Genomic DNA, 13,393 nt, shown 5'->3' on the forward strand with positions numbered 1-13,393 from the left:
ATTGGCCCGCTCTCAGTAACCTTTCAGGACAGACAAACAAGGGATACCACGCATGCACGCACTGTTTAGAAGAAACTGAAAGTACATACCTGTACAAATGCAGGAAGAATGTGTACCTGGGCCATCGTCGATTTCTTCCGACCAACCATCAATGTCGAAAGAAAGGCAAGCATTTCAAAGGTGAGGCAGATCACCGGAAGAAGCCAACCATGCATACCGGTGATCACGTACTTGCTATGGTCAATGATTTACACGTAATATTTGGAAAGGGTCCCGGCGGACTAGCTGTTCCGAATGACGCTGAGGGACACGCACCCATGTGGAAGAAGAAATCTATATTTTGGGACCTACCCTACTGGAAAGACCTAGAGGTCCGCTCTTCAATCGACGTGATGCATGTGACGAAGAACCTTTGCGTGAACTTGCTAGGCTTCTTGGGCGTGTATGGGAAGACAAAAGATACACCTGAGGCACGGGAGGACTTGCAACGTTTGCACGAAAAAGACGGCATGCCTCCGAAGCAGTATAAAAGTCATGCCAGCTACGCTCTTATGAAAGAAGAGAAAGAAATCTTCTTTGAATGCCTGCTCAGTATGAAGGTCACGACTAGCTTCTTGTCGAATATAAAGGGAATAATAAATATGCCAGAGAAAAAGTTCCAGACGAGGCCCAAAGAAAAAGTTCTGCTCGGATGAAAGGTTTGAGATCACAGCAATCGCGCACGATGGCATGTCGATTGAACCCATCCGGACAAAGGAAGCATTTTCTGCTCAGTGCGGGGTTCTTGTTAGGGACAAGATCCCGATTAGCATACAGCAATGGTATAAGCCTAAGAACGAAGACCCTGAGGTGTCTTATGTCAATGATATGCAGAAAGATGATCTTTGGACTGAGCTGAAGGCAAATTTCACCCTACCGCCAGAGGAGGATCCGGAGAAGCCAGTTAAAGAGCAATTAATCAAGTCTCATGCTCTTAAGAAGATGGCAGAGCTATTGAGGAGGTGGAAGAAAGAGCTGAAAACGTTTGTCGACAACGAAGAGACACCAGAATTCATCGACAGATATGAGAAGGTCAGAGATCACTGGCCCACATTTGTGGCCTACAAGACATTGGAAAAGAGTAAGAAGATGTCGGCAACAAACAAGAAAAATGCTGCAAAGAAGAAGCTTCACCATCGCACGGGGTCAGGTGGCTACCTCAAAGCCCGGCCTAAGTGGGCCTAGGCTAAGAATGATCTGCTTGATAAAGGGATCGAACCAGAGACAATGAACTGGCCAGACCGTTGCCGGACTTGGTTCTTCGGGGCTAGTGGAACCGTGGACCCTTTATCAGGGAAATGCGTTTGGACGGACGAACAAATGAACATACCAGTCAAGAAGCTAAAGCACTATATCGATGCAACGCAGCAAGGGATGTTCGTTGCAGACAGAGAGAACGACCAGCACACAATGGCCCTCGGGAATCCTGAGCACCCTGGACGGACATGAGGAATGCCAGGCTCCGTTCCATGGAAGGCTGGTTTTCCGGACGTAGGCGGTTACAAATGCCAAGAGAGGAGGAAAAAAGTGCAGCAGACCCAAATGCAGGCGCTACATGCAAGGGTACAAGCGATAGGGAACGAGACGCAAATCGCAGCAAACGAACTGCCGAAGCTTCCCCCGAAGCTACCCCGCCATCTCAGCAGAGAAGCAGCGTGGCTTCCACCGAGCTGGTTCAGCCGAAGCATGTCTTGACGGCTCCTGCCAGCTATCCCGTGGATGCTATCATGGAGTCTCAAAATTGCCACCTTATGACGCAATGGATGAATTTGAAGGTCAAGGCGGCTGTTGGCTCTGTTTTTCCTACTGAACCCGACGCAACTTTTCACTGCTGGCCGATTCTAGAAGGATATGCTAGGGTGATGGTGGATGAAATAATGGAGGGATTTGAGGACCTCCAGCTTGACCACCCTACCGGTGAAGGGGAGACTCGGCTGGGTTCTGCTCTGAAGACTCCATGCCTATGGCGGAAGGAGCTCATCAACCTTCCGAACTGGACGCCTCCGCCTCCTCCTCCTCCTCCTCCTCCGGCGAGTCAGGGCACTCCGCCTCCTCATCTGGCGAGTGATGATCAAGGCACGCGCCCTCCTTCTCCGGCGCGTGGCGGCACTTCGCCTCCTTCTCCGCCTGCGCCCGCGCGCCCGAGCAGCCATCCTCCTCCTTATCCGCCTCGTCAGCAAGGGCGGAAGAGAACCGCCACCACTCCGGCTACTCCGGCGCATCGTGGTCCTTCTCCTCCGCATCGTAAGCAAGGAAAGAAGACAGCCGCAGCCGCTCCGTCTGCTTTGCTGGCGTCTAGCAGTACAGCCAGAGGCAGGAGGCAATACAGATTCGGTCCTTCTCTGAAGACTCCTGAGAAGTTACCATACGAGAGGACCCCGGAGGAGAACGCCGAGATCGTGCGAGCCGAAGTGAGGAACTTATTTGAAGGGGTGAAAGCAAAGAAACATCCACCTCCGGAGGAGAAGGTAGATCCGGTGAAAGCGAAGCGCACTCTAGCTGCCCCAAAAAAACTAGCAAAGTCTTCGCCGAAAGGCAACTATGAGCGCATTATTGAAAAGAAATTTGTCGAAGCGGAGCGGTCGAGAAGTACTGTCAGTGATCAAAGGTTAAAAGAACGACGAGATGGAAAAAAATTTGCCCAGCTTGGCGAACAAGCGAACCAATCGTGCCCCCCGCTCAAGGTGCCTACTAATGATCCGAGGATGGTGCCCGGTTATAGCAATCTTGGAGATTACCTGCCCGATGATGTACATTATGAGTTCTTGGAGGTGGAGGAACACAAATACGAGTACGGGAAGCATGTCGTCAAAGATGAAAGATCTCTAACAACGATGATGCGAAGATTCCATGATTGGTACATGAAAACCTGCAGAGAGTCTGGGGGAGGAATATTTTGACGCTGAGAGTTTGAGAGGAGCATGACCTCGTTGGAATTGAACAGTTGAATGTCCATTTGAGGAGTTCTTCCAGTTTTTCAATCAAAATGCCCTCGATAAAGCAATGGTCACTTGCTACTGTCTTTAAGTAGTACTACTTCTGTCATTAAGCCTCTCTATATAGGTCAGCTCTTTCATTGCATGTATTTATAATTATCCACACTATATTATGCAGATTGAAGATCGCCGAATTGAAGAAAAGACAAATCGGTGATATTGGGTTCATTAACACAAATCTCATAGATGCAACTGAGGTTAAATATCGTGCCGAAGATACCGAGGCCAACTTGCTACGATCGTTGGTAATAAATGAAAACAAAGATATAATACTCTTTCCTTACAACTTCAAGTGAGTGTTACTGTCTTGTGCATATTCGGTTTCCCTTATTAGTCCAGGTTATAGTAATGTAATTGATGAGTTATGCATGCGTGCGCAGCTTCCACTATATTCTCCTAGAGATTAAGCTTGAGCAGGGACTAGTAACCGTCTTAGACTCGAGACGAGAAGATCCCCATGACTATGCGGACATGACTCAAATGCTCGAGAAGTAAGTTAAATCGATCATTATCCACCATATCAGCAACTTTGTTCATTTCTTGATATCAAGTAATTGTTTTCTTCGTCTGGCAGGGTTTGGAGAAAATTCACCAAAAAAGCTCCAGGACTGCCGAAGAAGCTGCAATTTAGACACCCGAAAATAAGTACTATAGTAACATGTTCCGCGCATCTCCTAGTGATTCAAGCGCTAGTTTCATCAATACCATTTGGCATGCTTGCTTATCAGTTTGATTGACCTCTATTTCTTGTAAAGTGGTTGTGGCAGGAACAAGGGAACGATTTCTGTGGATACTACGTTTGCGAGTCCATCTGCCACACGACCTGTGAACGGGGGTACTCTGACGAACAATATGAAGTGCGTAAGCAATAATATTCACAATTTTATTTTATTACCATCATTTGTGTTGAGTTTCATTTATTTTATTACCATCATTTGTATTGACCCCCTTCTTCAAATTAGATCTTTCGGATGCGGGATGAACTCCTAGCACCAGATCGTATGTGAGCAATTCAAGAGGAATTGGCGGCATTCTTCCTTGACCACGTGATCGCTGAAGACGGAGAATACTATGTGGATCCTGTGTTCATATATAATTAGGAGATTATATTGTAAGAGATAATTATTGTATATATGTAGTCGGTAGTGTCGGATAGATATACGAGACCTTGTTGTTCGACCAATCTCTCGGAGAAGGAGAGGTGGTCAATATCACTTCTCTTTGTATGCATATATGTTCATGACGAGCTTCCGTTTCCTTTGTTTGCTTACTAGCTAGCTAGCGTGTCTAGTCCTCTCTATACGTATATAGTACGTAGTGTCGACCAAGCACGGACATAAGAGAGGACACTTCTCTCTATTAATTAGCTAGCTAACACAATATATGAGACACCTAAATAAACCTCCCAAAACCCCCAACCCCCCCTTTAAAAAAAACAAAAACCTCAGCCCCTGAAATGCTGACGCGTGGATGCCTATTGGTCCCGGTTGGTGCCACCAACCGGGACCAAAGGCCCTCCTGCCACTACTAGGAAAAGGTCTACTAGTGGCGCACCAGTTTTGCCTACTAATGGCGCACTACTGGTGCGCCACTAGTACCACGCCACTTGTATTTTTTACTAATGGCGCACCACTCGTGCGCCATTAGTATACCAGATACTAATGGCGCACCTGTAGTGCGCCATTAGTATGCCTAGAGGTGAGCCATTACTATCTGACTTAGTAATGACGCACCACATAGAAGTGCGCCATTAGTAATAATTTTTTTTCAATTTTTATTATTTAAAAAAAATCAAATTTTTTATTTTTTTCTTAATCTCGGGTCACTATGGCTTAATCTCGGGTCAATATGCTTAATCTCAGGTCAAATCGCACTTCGTGGTCAAACTTCCCGAAAGGTCACACATCCTCACACTACTCCAACCCAAGCACGCTTAACTTCAGAGTTCTATCCAACCCCAGCACCAGCTCACTTCACAGGCACTTGTTGATATATTTAGCATATCAATCCTATTAAACCTTGTTGATGTTTAGGACTTTGTTCATGTTCATGAGTGCGATGAAATTTTGAAAAAATATTTCAAACTTCCGTTCATATTACGTATCATATTTTGAAAAAAAATTCCCGAAAAAAAATCGAAACTAATTTTTTTTCTGTTACTAGTGGCGCACCTAGCATACGGTGCGCCACTAGTAAGTTTGAAATTTTTTGAATTTTTTTGCCTCCTGATCTTAAAAAAATTCGGATGTAACTTTTCAAGTAGATGATTTTTCATATAGAAAACTTTTTAATCTGAGTTCATATGCAAAAGTTATGCCCATTTTACAAATTCCAAAGAGATTTTGCAAATAAAGTCGAAATTCATTTGTATAAATTTTCCCAACAACTAGACCACATATCACATGGGAAACTTATTTTCTTTTATTTTTTTGACATGTTCATCATTTTCTTTTATTTATTTTTTAAACTGAAAAGGCGGTCCACAGGGGTGGTGCATGCGAGGGCATTTTTGGGCAAAGTTATTAATGGCGCACTGTGGGAGTGGTGCGCCATTACTAGTTGAACTAGTTTTCAGAAGATATACAAAAATTTGAATTTTTTTTGAAAAAATTACTAGTGGCGCACCGTGGATGTCGTGCGCCATTACTAGTTTAACTAGTAATGGCGCATTATCCCGTGGTGCGCCATTACTAGTTTAACTAGTAATGGCGCACCACTCCCATGGTGCGTCATTACTAGTTTTGAAAAAAAATCTTGTTACTAATGACGCACCGTGGATATGGTGCGCCATTAGTATTTGGACACTAATGGCGCACCAACACATGGTGCGCCATTAGTATATAGTAGTGGCGCACCACATGTCTGGTGCGCCATTAGTGTCAATTTCATCTATAGCCCTTTTCCTAGTAGTGTGCCTGGGCTCGGCGCACCGGCCACGTGGAGGCCCATCTGTCCCGGTTCCTGTTTGAACCGGTACTAAAGGGCCAGGGCATTAGTAACGACCCTTTAGTCCCGGTTCAAAAACCGGGACAAAAGGCCCTTACCAACCGGGATAGAAGACCCTTTTTCTACTAGTGTTCCCATGGCAGGGCATGCCTGTTATATGCGCTACATCTTCTAGTGTGATCCTACATGGTCTCCCATTGATGATAAAGGCATCCTGCTCTGCATCATATGAATTAGCGATGGCCAGGCAGAGTACACGTCTAATTTTGATGCTAGGTGTCTTGAGAAGTCCACTTAGTCCTATCAACTGGATGTACATCCTTTGCTGCGTGTTTAATCCGTTTATGAACTCCTCATATGGAAGAAAAGAAGCATCTTGGGTTCAATGGATGTGCAAGTGTGATTATATTCAGCATGGTATACAATTTAAACACTCATACACACGAATACAGCTTATATATACCAACATAAAAATTGTGCTCTACGCTACTGCATGAGGTACAAGCATGCCGAGTTCCATGTATGTGCAAATACTATCATGTGATTCAGCTTGGTTACATTTGAACGGTCATCTAAGGTAATCTCCATTGCAAGACACTTATCTGAAACAAAATAAAGATTGGAAAATAAAAAAGTATCCAACTGTGGTCTCCTCAACTCTAGGCGCTAAACATGGGCCATCGATGCCTTCCATAACTTGTGCAGAAGGAAAAAAAGAAGGCAAGCGCCCGCTGCACTAATTGGCATCGACAAGACCAGACGCTAAGATTTAGCCTGGAATTAATCAATGAACTGCCAATCTGGTAGTAAACAAATCCTAGCGCCCTCCCCTAACGCCCCCAACTTAATTTGTTTAAAAATGTGTTGAGTTACATGAATATGCAAACAACGAGTGGGGTCACAGCAAGAGATCATGGGAGGAAGATCATGGCACGAAAAATAGCAGCGGGTGAGATCATGGGGAGTTACCAGAGGATTCATGTTTTCCTCCGCCGTTCGGTCTTGCTGGATTCCTGGGTTGCTCCGTCCTTCTATCTTGCTGGTTTGGGAGGCGCAGAAGGACGAACTATGATCTACGAGGTTTCAAAGGTTCCCTATTTATAGGGATCGTAACAACCCGGACATATATCTACGTATAGATTTCTTTGGTTGGAGGAAATCAAGGGAGGGGACCCACCTGGTTGAATATTAGGGGGGCATGGAGATTTTAGCAAAGGTAAGTTATGGTTTAAAAAAACCAAGGTAAGCTGTGTAACAACACGTAGGTCTCCTGAGAATCACGATCATCAAAAAGATATCGTTCCCATTTCTTTGAAAGTCAGCCAAAAGAACTGGACCGCTTTTATTATTGCTTATAAGTAGTTCACTGGACCTCTTTTAGGATGAAAACTGGTTCTAAAGTCAACTAAGATTGAATCTTCACACGTGAAGTATTTTACTCTCTTGTGAAGCTATTTTATTGCCCATCCGATCTTGCATGCTCATGCCCATACCATTTTTCCTCGTATATGTGAGACCAAATTTTGGTAATAATACTAAATCATGTCTGGTGCTGCTCAAGATGGCATGACACCATGGTTTTCACTTCGGTGAGATTTCGATGAAATAACTGAAGTTCATTCATTTCAGCACTCACTGCAATATTTTGCCTTTAAGCCAAAATATTTCAGCCTCACTGAATTTCGGCCAAAATATTTCAGCACTCGTTGAAATTTTTCTGAAGCTTCTAACTAGCGATGTTAAAATAATTCCGAAACTTCTAACTAGCGATGCCAAAATATTTTAGCACTCGCTGAAATTTTTCTGAAACTTCTAATTAGCGATGTTAAAAGAATTCTGAAACTTCTAACTAGCGATGTTACAAAAATTTTGAAACTTTTAACTAGCGATGTAATTGTTCTAAATCTTGTCCAGACTCCGACTACACTTAAATATAAATTTAAGAATTCAGTTAAACTTCCTAAGCTTCAAAAGTTCTGTTTGTAAAAAGCAAATATATGTTTCAGCGTCTCCCATGCAGACCAAATTTATTTCAAGAACAGTATTTGGAACCAGTACTGTGAAATATTACAACTTGATTAGTCCGCACTGGACTATGAACATGGCTAGGAAACCTTTCTTTGGGACTAAAACCAAACCACACCCTACTCTACCGCCTCATAACCAAGTGTACACTCTAGATCTAAGAATCAACCATTGCTGGACTAACTGCTTGCATCTTCATGATCTTCAATCGCAGCTGCATCCGATAGGCTAGCATTGTACGTCTTCAGCCTCTTCTATAATTGTCAATGTATGCATGCATGGGAGGATATGTTAGTATCGTTCCATATGTTTACAAAATTGATAGAATTCTAGGTGTTACTCTACGTACTTGGTCATAACGCAACGTAAGATCTTCCCCTATAAAGAATTTGATGTTCTTCAGCATGTAGAGTGCACAAGAAGAACTACAACAATTAATTCTGTTAGCACCATTTCACGTATTAACAATGAAAAACATATTTAGAAGCTAATATTGTTGACTGACTTGTCATCTTGTCTTTGCACAGGAACATGCTTTACTGTCCATAGGGTCACGTTAATGTCTTGCCATGCATGGCTTTGTGGTCCATTGATTCACAGGATTCTCTTAGATGTGCTTCCACCCCACATATCTACCAAAGTCCATAGTCCGAGAAGTTGCTCACGGTTCAAGGTTAGGTATGATGCTAAATGTTGTGTTATATTGAAAGACGTTTAAAATCTCACCACATGAACCACTTGTGTTACTACGTAGCTAAAAAGTGAATCAAGAATCTGAATCTCCCTCCTTCTGGGGTTTACGACCACAAGGAACTAGTGGGTGTTCGCCATGTTCATAGGTGGAAAAACCTGGACAGCAAAGATGATTACATCCACATGCATACTGATTTCAAAAATAAATGTGTTTATGTCATGGTTAGATGGTACCAGATCATGTCTGAGGTAGTTGTCTCCACAAAGCGGCCTCATGGCAGTTCTCTACCTTACCATCTCTTTCGAGCATAGCGACACCGGCCACCCTCTCAATGTAAACAAGTTACCCGTCCCTTATGTCCTTAGGATGATCATGACGCATGATCTGAATCACAGCATCAACCAACTAAAACAAAATTCAAGTTAATTGTACTGTGCAAAAGAAAATTGATAATATAATTTGGCAAATATCTTACTTCGTCACCCAACCATTTGTCATCTAAAACTCCATCTATCATGGTGAGGCATTGCAAATGCTTCTGTAGCAGAACAATGTCATCAATAACCACCAATTGTTTATCAAGATCTGAGGTGTTGACAATTTCGGCCACGTAATTCTGTCAAAACTTGTCAAGGTTGGTCTCCAGCCTCAAAGCACATGTGTCTGTATCTTCAAAAATTCTTGCACGGTTTTCCCTCTTTGTATTCTTTGTGTCCTTGGAATCGTTAGTAGACTCCGATGGAGTCCTGTTTTTCTTTCTCTTCTTATCACTATCGTACATAACATAATCTTCATTGCACAATAATGAAGATGCCACTCTTTTCCGGATGCTCGTACGAGTTGGTAGCATGGAATCAACCACACTATCTTGTCGCTGCTTTGCTAAAGAATCATCATAGTTGTCCTCATCAACTGGGAAGACATGGGTCTCTTCTGGCTCCCTTATTGCCTTAGCCTTGGCAGACCGGTGTTTGCTTTTGGTACCTGCCTCTCCCCCCACCTCAATACTGACATATTCATCATCTTGATCTCTTCTTTCTTCAGCCTTTTGCACATTCTCATTGTGCCTCAAATTCAGAGGATCCTGTGATTCGAAATAAAGCACTTGTTAGCTTGCAATCTGCGCGAAATAAAAAACAAAACCAGTTAACTATAAAATGTGCATCACCAGGAAAGCTTCAAGGCTTGTGGTGGCTTTGGAATGCTTTCGCGAATCCAAACTCGAAGCAACCTGCGAAGCATCCATCTCTTTATAAAGCTATGAAACATTCTTGAGACTCTCCTTGCAAGTTGTAGCAATAGCTCTGTCTTCTTCATCCTGAACGTGGAAGATCATATGTTAGCTACAAATCTGCATTAACTTAAAAGAAAATCAGTTAGATGTGAAATGTGTATCACCATGAAAGCTTCAAGGCTTGTGGTGCTTTTTGAATGCTTTCGTGATTGCAAACTAGGAGCAGGCTGCAAATCTTCAGCTACGTTCTTCACGGGGGCATCCATGTTATCTTTTTGTATTCCCTTAGCAGAAATGCCTTTGGCAATGACCTCTGTGTCTTTTTTTTGTTTTTGCTGGTGAGTAGTATTCTCTCTTGGGACCTCCATTGGGTCCGCAGGTACTCCTAGGTCAGATAGCTGTATGTCGTCTACTCCTGGGCGATCAACATCAAATATTCCATAGCGGTGGTTCTTTAAAAAATCTGTTAGTGTGGAGAGTATTGATAGTAAAAATATTTATAGAAACTCATAATGGTATACTTACATTGAATTCTGTGATGAGGTAGTCCGTGCGTCTGCCGTTCGCAAGTGTACACCTAAGGCACTCTTCCAATGGTCCAATTAGTTTTTGTTCTAGTGCTTTATTCATTGCGAATTTTTGCTGCCTAGGTGACCCTGTTCTTGAGCTTGCATGTCAAATTTATATGGTTCCAAGTAGTTCTAATGCATGATATAGTCTCTAGGGACTTGTAGGAGTAGTTGCTATCAATTTCGTTGAGTTTGGTTCACTTTTATATGAAGTTACTAAAAATTTCAGAAATTTTTTAGAGGAATAAATGTGTTTAGGAAAATGTACCAAGGTGGCCCTTCATGGAAGCAAGGACCCAGGCTCGCAATGCGTGATGCCGACGATGAACCACCACAGGAAGCTCAAGTGCGGGCTTGTGAATGGCCTTCGGAGCACTTCATGGATCGAGCAGGAATCAAGGAAGAATTTAACGCATATGTGCGTAACGCTGATCTTGTGAGCTTCGAGGAGGATAAGTGCCGTCAGTACCACTATCTCACTAATTCCTTTGTGAGGTGGTTTGAATTTTCATCTTCACGCAATTCTCAAACTGTCATGTTTGATCTTTATGAAAATTATTATACTATGGACTTAGAGGATTTTAATACTGCTTGCAAACTTCCACAATGGGGTAACACTAGTGAGCCTTGCAAATCTGAGTTTAGAGATTTTCTTGGTAGTATAACTGTGGGGGAATCTAGAGACATAACACAAGCTACCATAGGGAGCATTCATTTTCCTGCTATACATTATTTTGCTCTCTTCATAGGTAGGTGCATAAATGGTAAGGATGAAGCATGTCACATGTGTGTCCCTGATCTCAGTGTTCTCAGGAGCACTGTATTAGGAGATAAACTTTATAATTTGGGAGCCATTGTTGCACGTAGGTTGCATAATAATAGATTTAATGGAGATTTCTTTGGTGGAATTTATGCAACCCATTTAGCTAATTTTCTTGATATACCCATTCGTGATCATGATATGGAATTGCCTCCTTATCTAGATTTTAATGCCATGGTTCACCATCATTTTGTTGAGAGGAATGAACCTCCTCTCCAGTACCGAATAATCTTTGACACGCATCATGCCGTCAATATTGTTCTCCCTGCTCCTACTCTCTTTGATTTTCAGACAAAGGGGAGATATGTCATAACCAGGGAGGAGGCAAATGAGTACGAGAGGAGGACGAGGGCAGCTCGCCTCCAAGCTGCAGCCCACGATGCAATAGCCGCTGCATCTCAGTACGACCCCAACTACAACTTTGGATATCCGCCAGGCCAGCCGTGGCAATAGACCAACTTAGGCCAAAAGCCTAAGCTTGGGGGAGTACGTATTTCTCACCGACATTACATTTACATTTACACACTCATTGCTAGATGTCGGTGCTCATACTCTTTCATTGTAATATCCATGCTAGTTTATTTTCCTTTTTATGCTCTCTTCTTGTGTGTTTGAAAAACCTTAAGAAAACTAAAAAAAATAGTTGTAGCTTTTAGCTAGTTTACTTTTCATGCTATAGTAGTAATAACTAAAAGAAAACCCAAAAAGATTTCCCGTTCTTCTTTTGCTTGTTGGTAGCTTTCCCGTGTAAATAGTTTTATTTTTTTCTTTTCTTTGGGGGTAGATAGGAGAAGACCATGATTAAATTGTTGAAGTGGCTCTTATATGCATTATTGTTGATTTAACCAAGAGCCCATATTGCCTTGTCTTCTCCTGTTTATTGAATGCTCGGAGATTCCAGCTTAGTCCAATGCACATGCACTATTATTATTATTATTCACATTGTTCGGTCGTGCAAGTGAAAGGCAATTATGATGATATATGATGGACTGGTTGAGATGAGACAAGCTGGTATGAACTCGACCTCTTTTTTTTTGTAAATATGATTAGTCCATCGTTCCTGATTCAGCCTATTATGAATAAACATGTTTGCAATGACAATTAGAGATTATAGTTTCTTATGCCATACTTAATTAGCTAGAAGTTTATAATGGTTTACCTTGTGTGTCAACATGCTATTAAAATGGTTGTGATGTGGTATGATAGGGTGGTATCCTCCTTTGAATGATTCGAGTGACTTGACTTGGCACATGTTCACGCATGTAGTTGAAACAAAATCAGCATAGTCTTCATGATATTTATGTTCATGGTGGATTATATCCTACTCATGCTTGCACTCAATGTTTATTAATTTTAATGCATCTTCATGACTGTTGTCGCTCTCTAGTTGGTCGCTTCCTAGTCTTTTTCTAGCCTTCACTTGTACTAAGCGGGAATAGTGCTTGTGCATCCACTTCCATAAACCACAAAGTTATTCCATATGAGTCCACTATACCTTCCTATATATGCGGTATCTACCTGCCGTTCCAAGTAAATTTGTATGTGCCAAACTCTAAACCTTCAAATGAAATTCTTTTTTGTACGCTCGAATAGCTCATGTATCAACTAGGGCTGTCTGTATCTTCCATGCTAGGCGGGTTATTCTCAAGAGGAGTGGACTCAGCTCCTCAGTCATGAGAAAATGGCTGGTCACCGGGATGCCCAGTCCCATGCTTTATGCAAATCAAATCAAAATAATTGCAAACAAAACTCCCCCGGGACTCTTGTTAGTTGGAGGCACTCGTTGTTTCGAGCAAGCCATGGATTGATGCTTGTTGGTGGAGGGGGAGTATAAACTTTACCATTCTGTTTGGGAACCGCCTATAATGTGTGCAACATGGAAGATATCGCCATCTCTTGGTTGTTATGTTGATAATGAAAGTATGCCGCTCAAAATATTCTTATTCTCTATTTCAAAATTGAGCTCTGACACCTGTACAAATCCCTGCTTCCCTCTGCGAAGGGCCTATCTATTTACTTTTATGCTGAGTCATCACCCTCTTATTAAAAGCACCAGCTGGAGAGCAGCGC

This window comes from Triticum aestivum, chromosome 6A (assembly GCF_018294505.1).
Source record: "Triticum aestivum cultivar Chinese Spring chromosome 6A, IWGSC CS RefSeq v2.1, whole genome shotgun sequence".
Taxonomy (NCBI): Eukaryota; Viridiplantae; Streptophyta; class Magnoliopsida; order Poales; family Poaceae; genus Triticum; species Triticum aestivum.